The sequence below is a fragment of the Lampetra fluviatilis genome, chromosome 65 (assembly GCF_964198595.1).
Source record: "Lampetra fluviatilis chromosome 65, kcLamFluv1.1, whole genome shotgun sequence".
In the NCBI taxonomy this organism is placed as follows: domain Eukaryota; kingdom Metazoa; phylum Chordata; class Hyperoartia; order Petromyzontiformes; family Petromyzontidae; genus Lampetra; species Lampetra fluviatilis.
Window position 1 is genome coordinate 3,895,819 of NC_136339.1, and position 5,000 is coordinate 3,900,818.

Genomic DNA, 5,000 nt, shown 5'->3' on the forward strand with positions numbered 1-5,000 from the left:
TGGACTTCCATGGTAAACTGGAGTTCCATGGTAAACTGGACTCCCATCTAAAACTGGACTCCCATGGTGAACTGAACTCCCATGGTAAACTGGACTCCCATGGTAGAAAAATAAAATGATATCACGGACGTTTCGGGCGCAACACAAGCAAGCGGTCGTCTTCAAGCGGGAGAAATATAATCCAGCATGAATCCAGCAGTAAGTGAAAGACTCTTTGACTTTTGTGAAGCTTCGATTAAAAGCTTTCGTGACTGCAGGGATTCATCTTCTTGGTTCGTTCGGTAAAGTCACGTAGAAGGGAAGTAATAGAATAATAAAAATAAAACATTATAAAATAATTTCGATTTAAAGCTTTCGTGACTGCAGGGATTCATCTTCTTGGTTCTTTCGGTAAAGTCACGTAGAAGGGAAGTAATGAAATAATAAAAATAAAACATTATAAAATAATTTCGATTTAAAGCTTTCGTGACTGCAGGGATTCATCTTCTTGGTTCTTTCGGTAAAGTCACGTAGAAGGGAAGTAATGAAATAATAAAAATAAAACATAATAAAATAATTTCGATTTAAAGCTTTCGTGACTGCAGGGATTCATCTTCTTGGTTCTTTCGGTAAAGTCACGTAGAAGGGAAGTAATAAAATAATAAAAATAAAACATAATAAAATAATTTCGATTTAAAGCTTCTTTCGTGACTGCAGGGATTCATCTTCTTGGTTCTTTCGGTAAAGTCACGTAGAAGGGAAATAATGAAATAATACAAATAAAACATAATAAACGCTGTCTTCCCGACAGACCTGTTCTTCACCTGAGGACGGCTGCTTGCGTTGTGGCCGAAACGTCGTGAGAATTATTTTATTATGTTTTATTTTTATTATTTTATTATTTCCCTTCTACGTGACTTTACCGAAAGAACCAAGAAAATTTTGTGAAGCTGTTAGCACACATTTGTCATCACACACACTTCGTTATTTTTCCATTAAAAACGATTGTCCCGTATAAGTGTTACGAAACAGATGTGAAGCACCACGTTTATTTTTTTTAAAAGCGAACCCCACTCAATATTTCAAGAGACGCGATGAACTCCTCCCTTTAAAGGAGCCGCAGGTTTTATTTTTGCCGACCCCTCTCTGTCTCTCCCTTTGTCTCTCTCTGTCTCTGTGTCTCTCTGTCTGTCTCTCTCTCTATGTGTCTCTGTGTCTCTCTCTCTCTCTCGGTGTCTCTCTGTGTCTCTCTCTCTCTGTGTATATCTGTCTGTCTCTCTCTGTGTGTCTCTCTGTGTCTCTCTCTGTCTCTGTGTCTCTCTGTCTCTCTCTGTGTCTCTCTCTGTGTCTCTCTCTGTGTCTCTCTGTGTGTCTCTCTGTGTCTCCCTCTCTGTGTATATATGTCTGTCTCTTTCTGTGTCTCTCTGTGTCTCCCTCTGTGTATATCTGTCTGTCTCTCTCTGTGTCTCTCTCTGTGTTTCTCTCTGTGTCTCTCTATCTCTCTCTGTGTCTCTCTGTGTGTCTCTCTCTGTGTGTGTCTCTCTCTGTGTGTCTCTCTGTATCTCTCCCTGTCTCCCTGTATCTCTCTGTCAGTCTCCCTCTCCCTGACCCTCTCTCTTGCTCTACCCCCTTCCACCCCACTGATTAATCCCCCACCCACCACATCCACCACATCCACCACATCCACCACATCCACCACATCCACCACATCCAATGCCTCCTCCCCCCCAACTCCGCCGCTCCTAATCGGCCAGGCAGGGGACCAACCCGGCCACAGATGCCGAGCCCGGCAGCCCCGTGGTCACGTCCCTCTCGCCCGCTGATTAATTGAGAGGTTTGCATGCTGCGAATCGAGCCCTGTGTGTTTATAAGTGAAACGTCCCTTGGGGGGGTCCGGGTTGAGGGGGGGGGGTGGCGGGGAGGCTATGGGGGGGGGGAGGAAGAGGGAGGGAGATAAGGGGCTCAGATGTGAAACACACACACACAAAGACAAAGATCCCCCACCCCCTAGTATAGCCTTAACAGACTGCTGGGGCAAGTGCTGTTAGCGAGCACCTATGAAGCCCGGCACGGCACACGAGGGGGTGGGTGGCCAGCACCACGCCCGGCCGCCTTTGTCTCCCTAGTGGCGATGTTTACACAGCGCACCAGGTACTCATTTGAGGCTGAGTCGACCTAGGGGAGGCCTGCGACCGGTTCAGATAATCGTCACTGGGTGTTGGCCGCGAGCGGGAATCGAACCCGGGTCGCCGGGTTCGTAGCGCAGCGTAGCGCTGATCACTAACCCGAGTCGCTGCTGCTACTGCTGCTACTGCTGCTTCTGTTGCTGCTACTGCTGCTGCTACTGCTGCTTCTGCTGCTGCTACTGCTGCTGCTACTGCTGCTTATGCTGCTGCTACTGCTGCTACTGCTGCTGCTACTGCTGCTTCTGTTGCTGCTACTGCTGCTGCTACTGCTGCTTCTGCTGCTGCTACTGCTGCTGCTACTGCTGCTTATGCTGCTGCTACTGCTGCTACTGCTGCTGCTACTGCTGCTACTGTTGCTGCTACTGCTGCTGCTACTGCTGCTACTGCTGCTGCTACTGCTGCTACTGCTGCTGCTACTGCTGCTTCTGCTGCTGCTACTGCTGCTGCTACTGCTGCTTATGCTGCTGCTACTGCTGCTACTGCTGCTGCTACTGCTGCTTCTGCTGCTGCTACTGCTGCTACTGTTGCTTCTGCTGCTGCTACTGCTGCTACTGCTGCTACTGCTGCTACTGCTGCTACTGCTGCTTCTGCTGCTACTGCTGCTACTGCTGCTGCTACTGCTGCTTCTGCTGCTGCTACTGCTGCTACTGTTGCTTCTGCTGCTGCTACTGCTGCTACTGCTGCTTCTGCTGCTACTGCTGCTACTGCTGCTACTGCTGCTTCTGCTGCTACTGCTGCTTCTGCTGCTACTGCTGCTACTGCTGCTACTGCTGCTGCTACTACTGCTTATGCTGCTACTGCTGCTACTGCTGCTTATGCTGCTACTGCTGCTACTGCTGCTACTGCTGCTACTGCTGCTGCTACTGCTGCTACTGCTGCTTCTGCTGCTACTGCTGCTACTGCTGCTGCTACTGCTGCTTATGCTGCTACTGCTGCTACTGTTGCTTATGCTGCTACTGCTGCTGCTACTGCTGCTACTGCTGCTACTGCTGCTACTGCTGCTGCTGCTGCTTATGCTGCTACTGCTGCTACTGTTGCTTATGCTGCTACTGCTGCTGCTACTGCTGCTACTGCTGCTACTGCTGCTACTGCTGCTACTGCTGCTGCTGCTGCTGCTACTGCTGCTACTGCTGCTTATGCTGCTACTGCTGCTACTGTTGCTTCTGCTGCTGCTACTGTTGCTTCTGCTGCTGCTACTGCTACTGCTGCTACTGTTGCTTCTGCTGCTGCTACTGCTGCTACTGTTGCTTCTGCTGCTGCTACTGCTGCTACTGCTGCTACTGCTGCTGCTACTGCTGCTAATGCTGCTACTGCTGCTTCTGCTGCTACTACTGCTTATGCTGCTACTGCTGCTACTGCTGCTTATGCTGCTACTGCTGCTGCTACTGCTGCTACTGCTGCTTATGCTGCTACTGCTGCTGCTACTGCTGCTACTGTTGCTTATGCTGCTACTACTGCTTATGCTGCTACTGCTGCTACTGCTGCTTATGCTGCTACTGCTGCTGCTACTGCTGCTACTGTTGCTTATGCTGCTACTGCTGCTGCTACTGCTGCTGCTACTGCTGCTACTGCTGCTACTGTTGCTACTGCTGCTTATGCTGCTACTGCTGCTTATGCTGCTACTGCTGCTACTGTTGCTTATGCTGCTACTGCTGCTACTGTTGCTTCTGCTGCTACTGCTGCTGCTACTGCTGCTACTGCTGCTACTGTTGCTTATGCTGCTACTGCTGCTACTGCTGCTTATGCTGCTACTGCTGCTTCTGCTGCTACTGCTGCTTATGCTGCTACTGCTGCTGCTTCTGCTGCTACTGCTGCTTATGCTGCTACTGCTGCTGCTTCTGCTGCTACTGCTGCTGCTACTGCTGCTACTGCTGCTACTGTTGCTTCTGCTGCTACTGCTGCTACTGCTGCTACTGCTGCTACTGCTGCTTCTGCTGCTACTGCTGCTACTGCTGCTTCTGCTGCTACTGCTGCTGCTGTTGCTTCTGCTGCTACTGCTGCTACTGCTGCTACTGCTGCTACTGCTGCTTCTGCTGCTACTGCTGCTACTGCTGCTTCTGCTGCTACTGCTGCTTATGCTGCTACTGCTGCTACTGCTGCTACTGCCATGGTCACTGACCCCGTGACCTCCACTCACGGAGTGGCTCTCCAAGTCACTCACTCACTCAGCAGGGGTCAGTCACCAGAGGTGGGACAAAGTCATTGTTATGCAAGTCCAAGTCGAGTCGCAAGTCATCAAATTCATGACTCGAGTCTGACTCGAGTCCAAGTCACATGACTCGAGTCCACACCTCTGACAGTCACCCCCCTGTCACTCGCTACGAGTCGAACGTTGAACGTTGCTCCTACACTCACTGATTCGCTTTCCACTCGCTCGCTCGCTCGCACCCAAAGACTCCCCCGCAGTGAAGCCTTAACGATGCTGCTAGCAAGAAGCACACGCGCCAACAACAACAACAACAACCACAGCAACAACAACCACAACCAACACCACCACGCAACAACAACAACACGCACAGAGAGATGAGAGGGAGAGAGACAGAGTCGGGAGAGATTAATCTTAGCACGGGCACTCCACTAACTCGGAGTCGAACACAGGGGTGGGTGTGTGGGTGGAGGCGTGGTGTGGGTGGGTGCGTGGTGTAGGTGGGGTGTATGGGTCGGTGGGGTGGGTGTGTGGGTGGGGTGGGTGGGTGCGTGGTTTGGGTGGGTGTGTGGGTCGGTTGGGTGGGTGTGGGTGTAGGTGGGGTGGGTGGGTGTGTGGGTGGTGTGGTGTAGGTGGGGTGGGTGTGTGGGTCGGTGGGGTGGGTGTGTGGGTGGGTGGGTTGGTGAGGT

The 5,000-nt window shown here is 51.2% G+C and overlaps 1 protein-coding gene across 1 annotated transcript in view; it reads left to right on the plus strand.

The window, feature by feature from the left end:
- Positions 1 to 5,000, plus strand: part of LOC144952031 (uncharacterized) — a 240,750-nt gene that overhangs the window by 180,039 nt on the left and 55,711 nt on the right. The gene's annotated exons all lie outside the window — the stretch shown is intronic.